The 20,386-nt window shown below is 42.6% G+C and overlaps 1 protein-coding gene across 1 annotated transcript in view; it reads right to left on the bottom strand.

Moving 5' to 3' along the window:
• Positions 1–20,386, bottom strand: part of LOC115083778 (zinc finger protein 664-like) — an 83,619-nt gene that overhangs the window by 10,363 nt on the left and 52,870 nt on the right. The gene's annotated exons all lie outside the window — the stretch shown is intronic.

The raw sequence follows: 20,386 nt of genomic DNA, 5'->3' as shown, positions 1-20,386 counted from the left end.
GCAGAGGAGCATAACCTACTTGTTCTGAGTCCATCTGTCTATACGCTAGGAAATAGGCATTTTCCTTATGTTGCTGAAGATGTTACACAAATGTTAATCATCCAAAATAATAAGAAATGTTTCATCTAAAAATTGTCAATTTCTCTCTTGTATAGAATATGCATCATTCCAGACCCTTTCTTTCTAGTACTAAGTAACAATGTCTCTCTGCATTTAAGGAGCAACACTCAAGCGTGGTGGACAAAACCACCATACAAACTGCAATCTCGATTAACCTTGTAAACGATCACCAGCAAATCCCAATGGGTATTTTCTTTGTGTTACTGAAGATGTCGCACAACTAATCATCTTCTGATGTAATGAAAACTGTGAATCCCACTGTTATGCTGACATTTCAAAGGAATAATACATCAGTTTAGACCGTTTCCCTCTAATGATGAATAACAGTGTTCCATAGCATTTAAAGTAGCATGATCAAGAGCAAACTACTATCCTGACGCTGCAGCGTTTCGGCAGAGCAACTGCCTGCATTAGGGAACATCATCAATCTATAAAGAAATGCAATATCAACTTTAAAAAAACTTTTCAAACTCCCAATCAAAATCCACTATATCCTACAAATAATTTTTACCTACCTTATGTTCTTTTGGCATCTAGTTTCCTTGCAACCATTGCAAATGCCTACGTAAACTTCCCTATGTCTTAAGAACATAAGAACATGCCATACTGGGTCAGACCAAGGGTCCATCAAGCCCAGCATCCTGTTTCCAACAGTGGCCAATCCAGGCCATAAGAACCTGACAAGTACCCAAAAACTAAGTCTCTTCCATGTTACCGTTGCTAGTAATAGCAGTGGCTATTTTCTAAGTCAACTTAATTAATAGCAGGTAATGGACTTCTCCTCCAAGAACTTATCCAATCCTTTTTTAAACACAGCTATACTAACTGAACTAACCAGGTCCTCTGGCAACAAATTCCAGAGTTTAATTGTGCGTTGAGTGAAGAAGAATTTTCTCTGATTAGTTTTAAATGTGCCACATGCTAACTTCATGAAATGCTCCCTAGTCTTTCTATTATCTGAAAGACTAAATAACCGATTCTCATCTACCCATTCTAGACCTCTCATGATTTTAAACATCTCTATCATATCCCCCCCTCAGCCGTCTCTTCTCCAAGATGAAAAGTCCTAACCTCTTTAGTCTTTCCTCATAGGGGAGCTGTTCCATTCCCCTTATCATTTTGGTTGCCCTTGTCTGTACCTTCTCCATCACAACTATATCTTTTTTGAGATGCGGCGACCAGAATTGTACACAGTATTCAAGGTGTGGTCTCACCATGGAGCGATACAGAGGCATTATGACATTTTCAGTTTTATTCACCATTCCCTTCCTAATAATTCCCAACATTCTGTTTGCTTTTTTGATTGTCGCAGCACACTGAACCAACAATTTCAATGTGTTATCCACTATGACGCCTAGATCGCTTTCTTGGGTAGTAGCACCTAATATGGAACCTAACATTGTGTAACTATAGCATGGGTTATTTTTCCCTATATGCATCACCTTGCATTTATCCACATTAAATTTCATCTGCCATTTCAATGCCCAATTTTCCAGTCTCACAAGGTCTTCCTGCAATTTATCACAATCTGCTTGTGATTTAACTACTCTGAACAATTTTGAATCATCTGCAAATTTGATTACCTCACTCGTCGTATTTCTTTCCAGATCATTTATAAATATATTGAAAAGTAAGGGTCCCAATACAGATCCCTGAGGCACTCCACTGCCCACTCCCTTCCACTGAGAAAATTGTCCATTTAATCCTCTCTGTTTCCTGTCTTTTAGCCAGTTTGTAATCCACGAAAGGAAATCGCCACCTATACCATGACTTTTTACTTTTCCTAGAAGCCTCTCATGAGGAACTTTATCAAACGCCTTCTGAAAATCAAAGTACACTACATCTATTGGTTCACCTTTATCCACATGTTTATTAACTCCTTCAAAAAAGTGAAGCAGATTTGTGAGGCAAGACTTGCCTTGGGTAAAGCCATGCTGACTTTGTTCCATTAAACCATGTCTTTCTATATGTTCTGTGATTTTGATGCTTAGAACACTTTCCACTATTTTTCCTGGCCCTGAAGTCAGGCTAACCGGTCTGTAGTTTCCCGGATCGCCCCTGGAGCCCTTTTTAAATATTGGGGGTTACATTAGCTATCCTCCAGTCTTCAGGTACAATGGATGATTTTAATGATAGGTTACAAATTTTTATTAATAGGTCTGAAATTCCATTTTTAAGTTTCTTTAGAACCATGGGGTGTATACCATCCAGTCCAGGTGATTTATTACTCTTCAGTTTATCAATCAGGACTACCACATCTTCTAGGTTCACCGTGATTTGGTTCAGTCCATCTGAATCATTACCCATGAAAACCCTCTTCGGAACGGGTATCTCCCCAACATACTCTTTAGTAAACACCAAAGCAAAGAAATTATTTAATCTTTCTGCGATGGCCTTATCTTCTCTAAGTGCCCTTTTAACCCCTCGATCATCTAACGGTCCAACTGACTCCCTCACAGGCTTTCTGCTTTGGATATATTTTAAAACATTTTTATTGTGAGTTTTTGCCTCTAAGGCCAACTTCTTTTCAAATTCTCTCTTAGCCTGTCTTCTCAATGTCTTACATTTAACTTGCCAACGTTTATGCATTATCCTATTTTCTTCTGTTGGATCCTTCTTCCAATTTTTGAATGAAGATCTTTTGGCTAAAATAGCTTCTTTCACCTCCCCTTTTAACCATGCCGGTAATCATTTTGCCTTCTTTCCACCTTTTTTAATGGTATTTTTTAAAAATGACCACGCCTCTTGCACACATTTTACCTTTGTAGCTGCTCCCTTTCAGTTTTTTTCTTATAATTTTTCTCATTTTATCAAAGTTTCCCTTTTGAAAGTTTAGCATGAGAGCCGTGGATTTGCTTACTGTCCCCCTTCCAGTCTTTAATTCAAATTTGATCATATTATGATCACTATTGCCAAGCGGCCCCACCACCGTTACCTCTCTCACCAAATCCTGTCCTCCACTGAGAATTAGATCTAAAATTGCTCCCTCTCTTGTTAGTTCCTGGACCAATTGCTCCATAAAAATGTCATTTATGCCATCCAGGAACTTTATATCTCTAGCATGTACCGATGATACATTTACCCAGTCAATATTGGGGTAATTGAAGTCTCCCATTATTACCGCACTACCAATTTGGTTAGCTTCCCTAATTTCTTGACCAGGTGGATGGTAGTATACTCCTATCACTATAGTCTTCCCCGACACACAAGGGATTTCTACCCATAAAGATTCAATTTTGTATTTAGTCTCATGCAGGATGTTTATCCTGTTGGACTCTATGCCATCCCGGACATAAAGTGCCACACCGCCTCCGGGTGCTCCTCTCTGTCATTGCGATATAATTTGTACCCCGGTATAGCACTGTCCCATTGGTTGTCCTCCTTCCACCATGTCTCTGAGATGCCAATTAAGTCTATGTTATCATTCACTGCTATACATTCTGATTCTCCCATCTTTCTTTCTTAGACTTCTGGCGTTAGCATACAAACATTTCAAAGTTTGTTTTTGTTTACATTTTCATTCTGCTTTTTAATTGATAGGGATAAATTAGAATTTTTTAGCTCAGGTGAGTTTTTAGTTACAGGCACTTGGACTACTTTTCTTCTTATTGGAACCTCACTGTCAGGATGCCCTAATTCTAATGCATCATTAGTATCCTTTGAAGATACCTCTCTCCGAACCATGCGTTGCTTAGCGACTGTCGGCTTTCCCCTTTTTTCTAGTTTAAAAGCTGCTCTCCTTTTTAAAAGTTAGTGCCAGCAGTCTGGTTCCACCCTGGTTAAGGTGGAGCCCATCCCTTCGGAAGAGACTCCCCCTTCCCCAAAAGGTTCCCCAGTTCCTAACAAAACTGAATCCCTCTTCTTTGCACCATCGTCTCATCCACGCATTTCAAGTGTCTCCCTTCCCATCATAGCGCACGTCCTACAGACACATCAAGTTTCTAACCACCCCAAGATTTCTTGCCCCTGGACTCCTTTTTTTATTTCCCATAAATGAATCTTCTATGAAAATTGCAACATGAGTCTATATCAATTTAAGAAGAATATTTGTATTAAAAAAAAAAAAGGACTACTCATTCTACCTTCCTATTGAAAAATAAACTTCTGTTTTTTTCTGCAACAAGTCGCCCAAAGTCCCCACCTCTCTGGCTTGGCTCTAATTTCTCTAAAACAATAAATCTCAATTCATCAACTGCATGATTTTTAGCTTTCCAATTGGCCACTAATGGAGCCGCACGTCTGTTGCATCTAATAACAGCTAATGTGTTCCTGAATCCTTAGCTTAATCTTATAAGTTGTTTTCCCTATATAGCACAACCCACCAGGGACACTATATTAAATATACTACCCCAGGTGACTCACACGAGGTCAATGATTTTAATTTAAAAGGACGTCTATCGGGTAAACATAATACATCACGATTGAATGATAGGGGACATATGTTACAGTGGCCACAAGCGAACTGTCCTTGCCATCCAGTAGAGTTCTTAAACTCTGTAAACGTTGACCAAACCAACCAGTCTCTTAGATTACATGCGCTAGTCAGGGCTGCAGCATCGGGACAGTAATTTGCTCTCGATCGTGCTACTTTAAATGCTATGGAACACTATTATTCAGCATTAGAGGGAAATGGTCTGAACTGCTGTATTATCCTCTGAAATGTCAGCATAACAGTGGGATTCACAGTTTTCATTACATCAGATGATGAATAATTGTGCAACATCTTCAGTAACACAAAGAAAATACCTAGTGGGATTTGCTAGTGATTGCTATCAAGGTTATTCGAGATTGCATTTTGCTTGGTGGTGGTGTCCACCGTGCTTGAGTGTTGCACCTTAAATGCGGTGAGACATTGTTACGCAGTACTAGAGAGAAACAATCAGGAATGATGCATTATTCTTTCAGAGACATCAATACAACAGAGAGATCGACAATTTTTGGATGAAACATTTCTCATTATTTTGGATGATAAAAATTGTGCAACATCTTCACCAACATAAGGAAAATGTGATTTTAGTGAGGACTAATTTTTTTTTTTTCATTTTTTGACATTTTTTCAGTTTTCTGGTTTTTATGATGTTATGGTACCATATGGGGAAAGGATTTGCTGGGGGGTGATGTGAATTTGGTGTTTTATGATAAGTGTATTGTGTATTATGGAATTAATTCACATTGTTAAACCTTAAATTAAAACTATTTAAATTATGTAAAGATTTTTGCTACAAAATTTGGAAAGTGTAAACTGTTCTAAGATTGTTGTCTGCTGGGGGTCCTCAGTGCCATCAAAAATGTCTACATCCGATCCGCCCTTAATGAGATTGACAACCAAGGCTTACACATCTTTTGCGGACATACTCTCCAAAAAGCAGGTAGAAACCCTTCCCCCACATCCTCCCTATGACTGCGCCATCAATCTGATCCCAGGCACTGAACTTCCTTTGGGGGAGCCTGAGACAGAAGCCGTTTCCCAGTATATCAAAGAAAATTTAGAGAGAGGATTTATCCATCCTTCCACCTTGCCCACCAGAGCGGGTTTTTTCTTCTTCAGAAAAAACGATGGTTCAGTGTGATCCTGTATAGACTACAGAGGCATGAACAGCATCACCATTAAAAACAAATATCCATTACCTCTGATTTCTGAACTCTTCGATTGCCTGCATGGGGGCTATAATATTTTCTAAACTAGATCTACAGGGACCCCCTCAACCTGACCTTCATTCGTGATGGTGACGAAGGGAAAACCTCCTTCAATACACCTGATGGACATTAACCTTTTAGATCCTGCTCACTGAAGGAATTATTTCCTGGTGCCCCTTTTTTACATATGTTAGTTAACTAGACCCAACTATGGTATATGGTTTATCTGAAATGAATTTAGCTCTGAATGACAAAAAAAACCCCAGAAATTTTGTACATCTGCCCAAAATTAAGCCCTTTGAAGGAACTCGAAATACTGGAAGCTGCAAAACGTTATCCTATTAAGCCAGATGTTCGAGATCTGGGAATAATATTAGATTGTGAAATTAGCCTGAAGAAATGGATAAATAAAACAGTTAAAGATGGATTTTTTAAGTTGAATATTTTAAAGAGAGTAAAACACCTTTTATATCCCAACAATTTTAGGACAGTCTTACAAGCATTGATTTTTACTAAATTAGACTATTGCAACACCCTCTTACTGGGCCTTCCTACTAGTACTATGCGACCGCTGCAGCTCTTGCAGAATTCTGCCACAAGGGTATTGACTAACACTAAGAAATTTGAGCATATCACCCCTGTTCTGAAAGAGCTTCACTGGCTCCCTATGGGATACAGGTCACAATACAAAATACTTACATTAATACACAAATCACCGTATAACGAGAAGGTCGTCTGGTTAAATGCAGCACTACATTTCCATGTACCAGCACGAATAACCAGATCTGCGAACACTGGGCTATTAACAATTCCAACAACAAAATCTGCTCATATGAACACTGTACGAGAAAGAGCTTTATCTATTGCCAGGCCCAACCTTTGGAACTCTTTACCACCACAGCTGAGGATGGAAACAGATATCAGACTTTTTAAAAAAGGAGTCAAAACCTGGCTTTTTAACCAAGCCTTTAACAACAAGGATTGATTTCTTTTAGTGAAAATTTTTAGTGATATACTTTTAATGTTACATTTTGCATTTTAAGATGTGTTTTGATCTATAGTTTTATTTGTATTTTAAGATGTACTTGGATCCATTGTTATTGTATTTTAGCTTATGTTGAGACAGACTTTATATTTTAGATGAACCGTTTTAAAAGTTAACCTTTATTTATTTATTTATTTATTTATTTTTAGTTTTTATATACCGATGTTCCTGTATAATATACATATCACACCGGTTTACATGGAAATAAAACTGATGCCTCGGAGAGGCAGTTTACATCGAAACATTTTTAACAGAATAACCAAAGGGGCAGGGGAAATGGAGGAGGTTACAGTGGTTAAAACATATCTAGTTACATAGTGATAGTGACATGAAATAAATGTAGTAACCAACTATTGATTTATGCTGTAAACCGACATGATATGTATCAACATGAATGCCGGTATACAAAACTCACTAAAATAAATAAAAAATAAATAAATAAATTTGCAATAATTAAAAGTATATGAAAAAAATGTTCCACTTGTGGAACGTTGGTACCTAACAAGTTAAGAGAACCTTGTTAGGCCTTTTGGACATTGCAGCACCCTGGCGTTTTTTCAAAACTTCATGAATAATATCTCTAGAAACCTACTACATAGGTATGTGATGGTCTACTTAGAAAATTAAAAATCTAATTTTTTCTTTCTTTCTTTCTCCAATCACACTGGGATCACAAACGAACTGTGCTCCAACACTTACGTGACCATGTCTTATATACCAAGTTTAGTAAGCGCCTCTTCAAAAAAAAAACAAGTTGCCCTTCTTGGGCTATATAATATCTGTGCAAGGTCTATGTATGGATCCCTCAAAGGTATCCGTGATTACAGACTGGCCACAAATTGGGGGGCCTGAAAGACATCCAGAGGTTCCTTGGTTTCGCAAATTACTACCACCAATTTATTCTTCAATTTTCCACTCCGGTGACACCTCTCTGCTCTCATGAAGAAGGGCTCCAACACACGAGTCTGGCCACCTGATGTGGTTCAGGCCTTCCACCAATTAAAGATGACTTTTCGGAAAGCTCCAGTCCTGCAGTGGCCAGACCCATCCCAACCATTTTCCTTGGAGTCGGATGCCTTTTCCTTGGGAGTAAGTAGCATCTTATCTCAAATTTCTACCTTCAGAAAGCTACTCCCTTTTGTCTAGTTTTCCAAGAAGCTCTCTGCCACCGAAGCTACCTGGCATACTCACTGCCACAATGCCGGGATGGTTTTAAAAGCCTCCTATCGGGATCATGTAACTCCCTTACTCTTTCGGCTTCACTGGCTGCCCAAGGAACAGAGGGTCAAATTTAAGATTCTATCTATTATATTTAAACCTCTGCAAGGCAATGCCCCTCTTTTCCTATCTAATCTTTTTAAGGCCTATGTTCCTAAAAGGAAATTTTGTCCGGTTAATAAACAATATCTTGAGATGCCACCAGTAAAAACTGCGCATCTTCAAGAAATAAGGCAGCAAATATTGTCTATAGGGGAAGTAATGCTCTGGAATAGTGAAACTGAGATTCACGCTTTGATTTATAAATTGTTTCGGAAACTTCTTTTTTAAAGAAGTTTTTCAGCATGTGATTACTGATTAGGTATTTTAATTTTTATTTGTGAGTGTTGTCTATAATACTATTGTTTTATGTTTTGCTGTAATCTGCTTAGCATGACAATATCAATATAGGCAGAATATAAATATTTTGATAAATAAACAAACTATGGAATCGAAGACTAGGAGCTGCTGGCAGTGAAATTAGCACTTGAAGAATGGAGACGCCTTCTTGAGGGGACTCGTCATCCATTCACAATTTACACAGACCATAAAACCTCATCTATGTCCAGACCGCCCATAGTCTAAATCTTTGGCAGGCTCACTGGGCATTATTCTTTGCACACTTCAACTTTACCCTAACCTACTGGCCAGCTCAGAAAAACGGCAAGGCAGATGCATTATCCTGACCTTTTGATGCTGAGGGGATGTTAACGGAACCACAGTATCTCATCGACCCAGCCAAAATGCTGGCTCTATCTTCATTGTCTACAGGAGGCTCGCCCACAAACCAAACCTTGGTCAACAAGGGCCTTCGACCTTGAGTACTCAAGTGGGCCCATGATTCCTTCTTGAATGGAATCCAAGAGACCCTGGATCTCATCGCTGGTGGCCATGTCTGGCACAGGATGTATGGGCATATGTGGCAGCCTCTTCTAATTGCACTCAAAACAAGGTTCCAGGAGAAGCCCCATGGCTCATCTCCTCCCTTGCCAGTGTCTCAGAAGCCATGGACTCACAACTCCATGGATTTCATCTCCAGTCTACCACCTTCATCTGATTCCACAGCTGAGTATTGGTAGATTGGTTTTACAAAATGGCCCATTTCATCCCCGATAAGGACCTGCCAACCACCAAAATGATGACTCAACTATTCTTCCAACATATCTTTCACATTCATGGCCTCCCAGAACACATCATCTGTGACTGTGGAGTCTAATTTATGTGTAAACTATGGAAAGCAATTTGTAAAAAGCTGGGCATCACTCTGGGATTTTTGTCTACAAATCATTCTCAGACTAACAGGAAGAGGAAATGCACCAATCAGATCCTGGAAAAACTTTAAAAAACTTACATGGCTGCCAGACAAGACAATTGGGCACAACTCCTTTCTTGGGCTGAATTCTCATATAATCCTATCCATGGATCATTATGCCTTCCATGACCCTTGCCTGAACACGGACTACATCCCTGCCTGCTGCCTGCCACAACCCTTGTCTGATCACTGACTATGTCTTTGACTGCTGTCTGCCATGACCCTTGCCTGAATACTGAGTACGTAGTTGCCTGCCACCCAGGGGCGGCTCAAGGCAATCTGCTGCCTGAGGTGAGGCATGAGATGGCACTTCCCCTCCCCCCTGCAGCATCCCCTCTCTTTCCCATTCCAACCTTTCTTGGTACCCCCACTCTCGAGTAGGTTCACTGGTTCCACAGCCAGCTGCCCACCTCTCAGAGCTCATCCCAGCCACCTCAGTCAGAAGTCTCTCCAACACTAATCTTTTAAAGAAAATGAAACCCTCCCTTCACCCCGAATATTCCATCCCCACAAAATCGCTCCTTGATATTCCTGACACCATAGCTAAACCTCTCTCTGAAATTATCAATCGATCCCTCACCCTAAGTAAGGTCCCCGATGAACTGAAACAAGCTACCCTCAAACCCATTCTAAAGAAACCTAACTTGGACCCTGCTGTCCCAGCCAACTACCGACCGATATCCAATCTCTCATTCATATCTAAACTCATGGAAAGAGTAGTTAACGCCCAGCTTATAGAACATCTCGATAGTCACAACTTGCTTTTCCCCTCTCAATTCAGCTTTCGAAAATTCTTCAATACTGAAACCTTACTAATATCCCTTACCGACACAATTCTCAAAGGGTTAGATAAAGGCCAATCTTACATCCTGGCCTTGCTAGACATCTCTGCGGCCTTCGATACCGTCAACCATAATCTCCTTATCAGTCGCCTCTCAGATATCGGTATTGCAGACTCAGCCCTGAACTGGTTGTCCTCCTTCTTAGACAACCGCTTCTACAAAGTCAAAATAGGCAATCATGAATCTAACCCAGTCAAGTTAACTCATGGCGTTCCCCAAGGCTCTTCCCTCTCCCCTACCCTCTTTAACATTTACGTATTACCCCTATGCCAATTGCTTGCAGATCTTGGACTCACACACTATGTATATGCAGATGATGTCCAGATACTTCTTCCTATCACCGATTCTGTAACAAATGCCCTTAAATTATGGGATAAATGCCTATCCTCAATCAATAGCCTTCTCACCAACCTTAACCTCGCCCTCAATTCATCAAAAACTGAACTACTCTACATTTCTCCTGCCCGCCACCCTCACACTCCCCCGCTCCCAACTCACCCCTTCTCACAACATGTCAGAGACCTGGGCGTCACCTTGGATGACCACCTTACAAATTACACATCCTGAAAAAATTAAGACCCCTTTTACACCATAACGACTTCCGTACTGTCCTCCAAACTACTTTATTTTCAAAAATTGACTACTGCAATACCCTACTTCTAGGATTGCCTGCGTCCACCACCAGACCTTTGCAGATGCTGCAAAATGCGGCAGCTAGAATTCTTACCAACTCCCGCAGATCAGACCATATCACACCTATCCTCAGAGACCTTCACTGGCTTCCTATCCCAGCTAGAATCCTTCATTAAAGCCTATCCATCATCCACAAAACCCTACACAATAAGGAGATACACTGGCTTAATGACTCTCTCCAGTTTCATATCCCCAACAGGCCTACCAGATCAGCCTACCTAGGGACTCTTACTGCCCCCTCACATAAATCTGCCCAGCTCACTTCCACCCGAGAACGTGCCCTCTCCATCGCAGGTCCTACACTATGGAACTCGATGTCGCCAGACCTTCGCCTGGAACACTGCCCAAACACCTTTAAAAAAAAGTTAAAAACCTGGTTATTCAACCAAGCATTCACTTAATCCCATCCTAGTCTCTGCACCCCTACCATTTTCCATTACTCCATCCATTTAACCTTTATCCTCCTAACATTCCTATAGCTATCTCTGGTAAACTCAAACATTATACATTGTCATAACAATTTGCTGCAACCACTAGGCCTTTTGACTGTCATACAGTTTTTGTAAATATATTATGTAATATAGTTGCTATCTCAACAAAGTTGTAAGTTTGCTGTATCCTTCCTGCTATTACTCTCACTTGGTCCCTTAGGCCGTTCCGCATTCTCTCCCTGTTCCTTATGACCCCCTGTTAATTGTAACTTTATCCTTCCTTTCTCACTACTAGTTTTTTGGTTTCCCAGTTGTATGTGAACCGATGTGATATTCATTTGAATGTCGGTATATAAAAGTTATAAATAAATAAATAAATATACCGACATTCAACATATGTCATCACATCAGTTTACATATAACGAGTTGATAAAGAAAAAAAGAAAAAAGTTACATTGCAATAGAAAGTGGTAAATGAGAAAGTAAAACAAGGGGAGGGAGATTTAATTAATAGATAAGGCAAAGAAAGAAAAATAGAAGAAGCAAATAAATTAAGTAACAAAAAGATTTGACAGGGAGGTTTATCTTATGTGCATTCAGGTGTGTAGAGGAGAGGTAATCTGTGTAATTTGATTAATATAGGATTGTTGTAGGTGTGTATTAGACAGATAGGGATGGATTTGAGATTGGGTATATTGTGGAGGAGATAGGGGTGGGTATGGGAGAGTTGAGTGGTGATTTTTCTCATTATGTTGTGAATGCCTTTTTAAAGAGTCATGTTTGTTTTTTTTAAAGTTTGTGATGTCAGCTCAAGTCTTAGGTCAGTGGGAAGGGTGTTCCATAGGAGTGGTCCAGCTATTGAGAAAACGCGTTCTCTGGTTGAGTTGAGGTGGGCTAATTTGGGGGAAAGAGTTGTGAGAAGACCAGTGTTAGTGGAGCGTAGATTTCTCTGTGAAATTTGGAAATGAAGTACTACATCCATCCATTCCGTTTTGTTGTTATATAATGCTTTATGGATGAGGGATAAGGCTTTATACTGAACTCTGTAGGGGATTGGTAAAAGCAAGTTTGCTTACCGTAAACGGTGTTTCCGTAGATAGCAGGATGAATTAGCCATGCTGTCATGGGACTGTCCGTCAGGCTCGGGAGGCGGAGCTTCTTAAGCGATGTCAGAGCTTTGCTCTGAGGCTGCGCGTGGGTTCCCGCGCTGGATTAACGACTCTCCTCAGTCTGTGATATAGCAAGCGTGATCGTGTAGGATGGTCGACTGACAGGGAGGTGGGTGGGTCAGCATGGCTAATTCATCCTGCTATCTACGGAAACACCGTTTACGGTAAGCAAACTTGCTTTTTCCCGTCGATAGCAGGCTGAATTAGCCCTGCTGTCATGGGAGTTCCCAGCTCCCAGTCACGCTGAATTGGTTATTGTTCTCTGGAGCGTGACTTATCTATGTGTCTGTCGACCTTGATGTTCCCTGTTGAGATGACTGTAGGACCGATTGTCCCAATTTCGTGTCATCTGTAACTTGTTGGTCTAAGCAATAATGAGCAGCGAAAGTATGTAGTGATGCCCATGTTGCTGCCTTGCAAATGTCTAATAGAGGAACTTGCGTGAGATAGGCCAAAGATATTGCCATCGCTTGTGTTTGATGAGCTTTAGTTCGAGTAGGTAGGTTGATATTATGTTTGGAGTGACAGAATTGTATACACTGGGCTATCCAGCTGGCAATGGTGCGTTTGGTAACTGGTTGACCAGGTGCATTTGGATTAAAGGAAAGGAATAGTTGTGATGGACGAGATGGCGATTGTGTTTTTAATGTGTATACTGCTAGAGCCCTCTTACAGTCCAGTGTGTGTAGGAGTTTTTCGTGTTCAGACGCATGGGGTTCTGGATAGAAGGTTGGTAAGTCTATTGACTGATTAAGGTGAAATGGAGTCACCACTTTCGGGAGAAAGGAAGGGTGTGGTCGAAGTGCTACCTTAAACGGGTAGAATTGAAGATACGGTGAATAGTGCACCAAGGCTTGTAGCTCACTCACTCTACGTGCCGAGGTGACGGCCACCAGAAATACGACTTTCCATGTTAGGTATTTCGGGTGGGCTGCATAGAGAGGTTCAAAGGGTGATTTCATGAGTTGGTCTAGGACTACATTTAAGTTCCATTGTACCGGAGGTTTCGTGATTGGTGGGCGTAAGTGGTTGAGCCCCTTCAAGAATTTGGAAATCAGTGGATGTAATGAGATAGATTGACCATCGTATGGTCTATGTCTTGACGCTATGGCGCTGAGATGAACTCATACTGACGTAGTAGCCAGTCCAGACAGGTATAGCGTATGAAGGTAATCCAGGAGTCTTGTTGGAGGGCAAGACAGTGGGTCGAGATGTTCCGTGGTGCACCAGAGTGCATACCTCTGCCATTTGAATTGATAGTTCCGCCTTGTGGACGGTTTTCATGCTGCTAAGATTATCTCTTGTACTGTTAAGGAGATTCCTTGTTCTGTTAGAAGGATCCGTTCAGTTTCCACGCCGTGAGATGTAGGGAGGCGTGTAGAGGGTGGAGCATTGTTCCTTGTTCTTGTGAAAGTAGGTCCACGCGGGCTGGAAGCTTGAGTGGTGGTTCTGTGGACATTTGAAGCAGGTGTGTGTACCAATGTTGACGGGGCCACGCCGGTGCTATGAGGATCATCTGCGTTCTGTCCAGTATACATTTTTGTAGCGTACGTGTGATCAAGGGAATCGGAGGAAATGCATACATCAGCGGTTCCGTCCAGGGGAGGAGAAATGCATCCTGTGCTTGGCGAAGGTGGCTGGGCCACACTGAGCAGAATCTGTGCACTTTCCGATTGTGTTCGGTCGCAAAGAGATCGATGGATGGATATCCCCATGTTGTAAAGATTGAATTTGCTACCTCCTGATGGAGTGACCATTCGTGTGGATGGAAAACCCGGCTTAGCTTGTCTGCTTGAGTGTTGGCTATTCCTGGAATGTATGTGGCCTGTAGATGAATGGAGTGTTGGCATGCCCAATTCCAAATCTTTAATGTCTCGTTGCAGAGGGGCCATGATCCCGTCCCTCCTTGTTCGTTGATATAAAACATTGCCACTTGATTGTCTGTATAGATCATGACTCTGTGTCCTTGTAGGTAAGGTAAAAATGTGCGAAGTGCATAACGTATTGCTCTGAGTTCCAAGAGGTTTATTTGATAGGATTGTTCCACGGTTGTCCAGAGACCTTGTGTTTGAAGGTGGTTGAAATGTGCTCCCCATCTCTTCCTTGAGGCGTCCGTGGTGAGGACTGCATTGTGTGGGAGTAGGGTGAATGGTGCTCCTTTCGTTAAGGTGTTCCTTTGTAACCACCAGTCGAGTTGTTGGACCATGGCCGAGGTCATAGTTATCCTCCAGGAAAGGGGTTGAGAGTGTTGCATCCATTGGCGACGTAGATGCCATTGGAGCATCCGCATGTGGAGACGCGTATTGTTGACTGTATAAATGGATGCCGCCATGTGCCCGAGGGCTACTAGGATTTGGCGTGCCGGTCTGTGAAGTGTCTTTAATGTGCGAAATATGTGACGCATATTCGTTCTCCTGTCTTGAGGAAGGAACACCCTGTGTTTGGTAGAGTCCAGTATTACTCCAATGAACTGTATGACTTGCGTTGGTTGAAACTGAGATTTTTGGTGATTCACTTGTAGTCCCAGGTTGTTCAGGCAGATAATTGTGTCTGAAAGATTTTGACGTAACGTGGTTGGATCCTTTGCCACTAGTAACCAGTCGTCTAGGTAGGGAAAAAGTATTATTCCCTGTTGGCGGAGGTGCGCCACTACCACTGCCATGCATTTCGTGAAAACCCTGGGTGCTGTTGAGAGACCGAACGGAAGTACCCTGTATTGGAAATGACCGTTGTTGGCCCGAAACAATAGGTATTGCCATGAGGAGGGGTGCATCGGAATGTGGGTGTAAGCATCCTTGAGATCTATGCTGCACATCCAGGCATTGTGTTGTATCAGGGGTAAGATGGATTTCAGAGATATCATCTTGAATTTTTCTGTGACTATGAACTTGTTGAGTTCTCGAAGATCTAGAATTGGTCGTAGGTCTCCGGATTTCTTTGGAATAAGGAAGTATGGGGAGTAAAATCCTGTATTCCATGAAGTTGGGGAGAGAGGTTGAATCGCCTGTTGTTGCAATAGTGTGTCCAACTCTCTCTGTATTGTTAACGTGTTGGAACGATGCTGTTTGGGTGGTGGATGTGGTAGGGGAGGAAGTATTTTGAAGGGTATTTGGTATCCTTCCTTTACAATTTTTAGGACCCATTGGTCTGTAGTAATGGCCGTCCATTGTTGGAGTCGAGATGATATTCCTCCAGCAAGGACTGTTAGTGGTAGTGGGTGAGGTATCGTTAAAAAGACTGCGTCGCCTTTGGTGTCATTGATTGTTGTTGTTGTTGACGTTGTGGTCGTGGTCGTGGTCTACCCCGGCGAGATTGATTCTGATTATTGGTCTGGCGGGGTGGTGGTTGGTATGGTGGTGGCCTGTACGATGCATATGGCCTGAATGGGCGACGTTGGAAAGGTTGTCGACGGTATTGTGGATAGAATCTCCTACCTGTTGTGTAATTTTGAGGTGCGGTGTTAAGACTGTACCGCCACCGATTGTTCTTTAAGCTGCGCTACGGTTTCCTGTAATTTGTCTCCGAAGAGATTATCTCCTCGACAGGGCAGGTTTGGTATGGACATCTTCCCTTATTGAGTTAGCTTTTAGCCATGCCAGTCTGCGTGCTGCTAGTGCACTTGCCAAGACTCTTGACGCGGTGTCAAAGTTTTCGTATATTGTTCGCAACAGATGCCGTATGGCTTCCTCCATGTCTTGTAATGGTGTAAGGTCTATCAGTTTTTGGTCGGTTTTGAGCTTTTGTACGCAATTGTATAAGTATTGAGTCAAATAAAACTGATGATGGCCTATACGTGCTCCCAGCATGGAGCCTTGGAACGCCCGTTTTGCAAAGTCGTCCAGCTTCCTTAAATCCTTGGTTGGTGGAGACGTGGAGTGTAGTTTGTGTTTCCTGGCTTTACCCATTGCTGATTCCACCACAAGTGACGCGTGTGGAAGCTGTGGTGTGGAGTAGTATTGAGACTTTTGCATCTTGTATTTCACGTCTATTTTCCTAGATACTGATTGTAGTGTAAAGGGAGTTTCCCACGATTTTTCTAATAAGGCATCTAAGACTGTATGTGGAGGTAGAGCAGTCGGTTCTGTTGGTGTCTCAAATATTTTTAGTAGGTCTAGTGTATCCGCCTTTGGATCCGTGACCTTCTGAATAGGTATGTTTAACACTGTTCCCATTTTTTCTAAGAATTTGGGATAAGTCAAATCTTCTGGCGGTGAATGAGGTTCTTGTGTTTCTTCTTCAGGTTCTGAAAAGTATCCTGTAGAGGAATCGGGTGAGAGATGTGTATAAGGGGAGATATGCCCTGTAAGTGACGCAGATTGCAAATCACCTGATTGATCCGGTGGTGGTAATGCCATCTGGTTCGAGATCGTCAACATTGGGGTTTGCACCCGTGGTGACTGAATTCGTAAGTCAGGTTGATGTTGTGGACCATCGTGTTCCATAGTAGTGGAATGCGATGGAGAGGATTGCAGATTTGCATCAGATGAGGTCGGCATATGGTATGAGGTCTGCATGGACTCATAAAATCCTGCTAAAGCCAGAGACAGTGTGTGAAAAGCATCCTTTGTGTGCTCTGGCATTTGTGGTTTGTTACGTATTTGAGCTGTTAAGATATCCGAATCCGGTTGTGGTACCTGTGTATGGAAATTGGTTTCCCTGATGGGTAATTTCTGTTTTTTGAGTAATGGCTCTTGAAGAGAATATTGCCTTGACTGATGGAAAGAATTTTGGGAGAAATCGGAATACATTTTCCCCGACGATAAGGACGATGATCTAGTAGATCCCAAATCTGAGTATTCTACTTCTTCTTCTGATGCTGATAATGCCACGTGGTATGATCGTTTAGTTTTGTTTTGGGATGATAGAATTGACGTTGTTGGTAGGCACTGGGTTCTTTCTTGAGGTGCCCTGTGCGTTGCCCTGATAGGCCGGTCTCCAGGCTGAGCCGGTATATGCGATGTCCCTCTTGATTCTACTTCTGTCACCTTCTGTGGTGCATGTTGTTTTGTGCCCTGTTGATGGGGCCGAGAGACATGGTGTTTGGACAAGTTTGCCGACTGTGATCGGTTCTCTGCTGGTGTTTGATGCAGTGTGGTGCCTGGTAAAGGATCGGGTTGTGCCTCGTCGCGCCGATGCTCGCTGTGTGTTCGCGATCTGCGCCGCTTCGTGCTCGTGCGTTCCGCGTCAATCGGCGCCCCGCTCGTTTGTGTCGCGCCAGTCTGCATCGCGCCGGCCTGTGCTGCGCCAGCCTGCACCTCGCCAGTCTGCGCCGCGCCGGTTATCGGCACGCCGGTCAGCTCCGCGCTGGTCTGTGCCGCGTCTTTGTGCACCGTGCTGTGCTGCGTGCCACCGGTACGAGGCGATTTGGTACGTGCCCCGTGGTGTTGCGTCAGGTTCTGGCGCGCATCTGATTGGTCAGATTGCCTCAGTGATGCACCGTTTACTTGTGGCGATGCTGAAGCCTCCCGTGAAGGGGGCCTTGCCTGATCGTGAGGTCTCTGCGTCTGCGGTCCCCGGCCCGTCTTACTTTCACTCGTTGGTGAGTCTCTCGTTCTGTGGAGCATCCCCTCTGTTTTTGGGGAGGGGTAATGGAAGGCCCCGGGGAAGATCTGGTGTCAGATAACATACTCGATGACTCTTGAATATTTTTTAATGTTTTTATTCTTTCCGCCCTGATTCTCAGTGCTCTTGGGTCATTCGGCCACATGAGGTGCAGTTTTTGGGGTCATGGTTTATTCCCAGACAGCGGTAGCAACACGAGTGGGTATCGGTGATACCCACTCGTGGGAGACAGCCACCTTAAGGTGCTCCCTCCTCACACTGGGCGTAGGGTCCATTCCATGCCCCATTACAATAGTGGCTTTTTCCAGCTCTGTGTAGTCACGTGATTAATCCCACTACCATCAGTCCTCTACTCTGCTACCTGCTGGGTTCCCACCTTAAACTGCAGATGCTCTTTCACTCTGCTGCTGCTGCTGTCAGTCTCTTGTCCTGCATAGCCACCCTCACAGACCAGCTTCCACCATCATTTCTGAAGCTCGTCCTTACTGCCTCCAGTCTCTCCTACTTGACCCTACTCCTGGCACAGTCGTTCACAGCAAACAAAGCCACATGGTTTTGGCTGAAGCGGAGGGGGCGCAGGAGGCTGACAGCAGCAGCTAAAAAGGCATGGAGGTTTTACTAGGGAGCTGGAGAAGAAAATCAGAGGAAAAGGGAGACATTGTGGGACAGGTCCATAAATATTTATTAACCAGATAGATAAGAGGTAGAGAATCCAAAATCTAATTCTTGTGAAGTGCAACATTTTATTTTCTTTTTACGACGGGGACAGGATCCCTCTTCAAGAGAGGGGGAAGGGATTTGGAAAGAGGGGTAAGGAAAAGGGTATTGGAAGGGGAAGAGGAATGAGGGGCATGACCTTAAGGGGAGAGATGAAGAAGATTCTGGGCCAAATTAGTTTCTGCTAAAACAGCAGAATATCCTGTGGAACCATAGCGCCTTGCTGGTCTTTGGCCTGTTGTCTTCTTCTGGGGGACTCCTCCAAGGGAGCAATAAGGCGACAGAAGGAGGGGGAGGGAGGTCAGGAAAGAAAGACACACCAGGGGATGTCATGAAGGTCACTACTGGTGTAAGGGAATAGAGGAGGGCCTAATATATATATTTCTAATTGAGGGGAGGGGGAAAGGGTGACAGGAGAGGAGAGAGGGGTTGAAGCCCCGAAAATAAACTTGTTTAGACAGTCTTGCATAAGATGACATTTTTGCTCAAAAAATGCCATGATATCTCGCCAATAATTCCAAATCTTTTAGCCAAATTTGTTCTAAATTTAGAAGATCAAACAATGCACTCTGGTTCTCCTGTAGAAATGCTACATTTTTTTTAATAGAATGTTCTCCATCTCTAACTTATCTACAACATTCCTAAGATAACTAATTTCATTCACCACCTGCACCTCCATTCCTGAAGCAGCTTCCTCTCCAAGACTCAGAAACTTTCATATTGGGATTTGCAGGATACATCCAGGTAACCTGAACTGGCTCCTGTTGGATACAGGATGCTGGGCACGATGGACTATTACTCTGACTGTGCCTGATCTAATAGCCTTAAGCCTTAGAACTTTAGCTAAAATATATTACAACATCTCGGTAGATTTATATTAATCCCTGTTCCGTTGATGTAAGGTATGAATGCTACTTTTGTAAACCGTTGTGATCTTTATATGGAACGATGGTATATTAGGGTTGCCAACTTTTCCACAGACTAGGACTGGACACTCGAGGACCAGGTATGTGGGCGGGGTTTGGGGAGTATGTTTCCTCCCCCTTATTTGCATAAATATGTACAATTTGCATATATTTATATCCTGCGCTTGGAACCCATATGGTGTTAGGCCTGCTCTAAAATACGTGTTGGGTGTGGGCTTGGCTCTCAGAAAGGAATGAGTATACTGAATTAAATTACAACATAACAAACCCCCCATACCTAAACAGCACTAACTGCTAGCACTCAAAGAGTAACAACCCTACCTATGAAAAAGGCAACACTGCTGATATTACACCAGGCCCTAAAACACTTATACACCTATTTCGAAAAAGGAACAAGCCAGGCTGTTATAGATCCTTGCACAGACTACACGCTAGTAGAATACTCCATCTCAGTCACACAGGCACAACATGGAAAGACCCTCACCAAATACAGAATAAAGAGTCCAAAAACTGTATAAATAGAAACTTGCAGACAAAAACTGAACTGGAAACCACAAGCAGCCAGATTCTGTATGCAGTGCAACAAAGGAAAAACAGAAACAAAAAAATAAAATCAAGAAATATAAATTACCAATAATCCTAAATCCATATTAATAAAAAAAAAAAAAAATGTCA

This window comes from Rhinatrema bivittatum, chromosome 2 (assembly GCF_901001135.1).
Source record: "Rhinatrema bivittatum chromosome 2, aRhiBiv1.1, whole genome shotgun sequence".
Classification (NCBI taxonomy): domain Eukaryota; kingdom Metazoa; phylum Chordata; class Amphibia; order Gymnophiona; family Rhinatrematidae; genus Rhinatrema; species Rhinatrema bivittatum.
This window is presented reverse-complemented; position numbering and strand designations above follow the sequence as displayed.